Below are 1,192 nucleotides of genomic sequence, written 5' to 3' on the forward strand. Positions count from 1 at the left end.
ATATATATATATGTATGTATGTATGTATGTATGTATGTATTTAGATAGATAGATAGATAGATAGATAGATAGATAGATAGATAGATAGATAGATAGATAGATAGATAGATAGATAAAAGTTTCACATCCTAGCAGTCAGTGATGTTCTGTGACGTAATTCAATGTATCAGGATAAACGAATAATATATGACAATTTTACTTACTTGCCAATCATGTCCGTGAATTCTTCTGTTTCAATTGAACTTGAGACATCACTTAGAAAACCATCCTCTTCCTCATCCTGGGGTGTTTCTCTTAAAGATGACAGTAATTGTTCAGGTTCCGCAAGTAGACTTAGCTGATGTCTGTCATATATAGATTCTATGCAGTCATCAAAAGAATATGGATATTCTGCCATAGGTAAGCTGCCGATACAAGGATAAGGAAGAATACCATTATTATTATTATTGATGAATGTATCGCTCAGTTCAGCACTGGACGATGATGTTGCGCCCGAAGCCCCTCTAGGTGACATCTCTCCAGGAGCCATACGATTCTGATCGTTGTCTCTATTTTCTACAGAAGGGGAAGCTATGAAAGACACCATTGAATATGGTACCATAAAATTTCCATGAAAATTTCCATTATTCCAATTGTTTTCTTCCGAATAATCGTCAGTATCTGTTTCGCTAGATATTTCATTTGCATCTGTATTCCATTCGCTTCCAGTCGCTCCATCTTCTCCGGAAACGAGAGGTCTTCGAATATACACATATGGTGACAGTATATCAAACCTCGAATTTTCTCCGTTTCCAAATGATGAATATAAGGAAGCATTATGTAAACCACAAGAAGCCCCAATACTTTCTCTATTGTAGGATGCATCAATAGATCCTAACATGGCTATCTTTGTATAATTTCCCTGGTTATCACCTAGTCGGACGTTGGCTGAATTTACTGCCTGGTTTTGTTCACTGTTATCTGTTCTATTATTAAACCTAGCTGGCTGTCCACTGTTTCTTAATGCTGCGTTTATTTCCAAAGCCTTGGTAAAAACCACCAATCTTTCCTGTGTAATTCCCTGGTCTCTTTCTAATCTCCATATGTCTTTTTCGACTTCATTGTGAGCATAGACACATGAGTCCGTCTGGCAGGATGAACTTGATTCGCAAAGTAGGTAAGCAGTATTTTTCCGCAGGTCGAACGGTTTCCT

The sequence above is a fragment of the Octopus bimaculoides genome, chromosome 25 (assembly GCF_001194135.2).
Source record: "Octopus bimaculoides isolate UCB-OBI-ISO-001 chromosome 25, ASM119413v2, whole genome shotgun sequence".
NCBI lineage: Eukaryota > Metazoa > Mollusca > Cephalopoda > Octopoda > Octopodidae > Octopus > Octopus bimaculoides.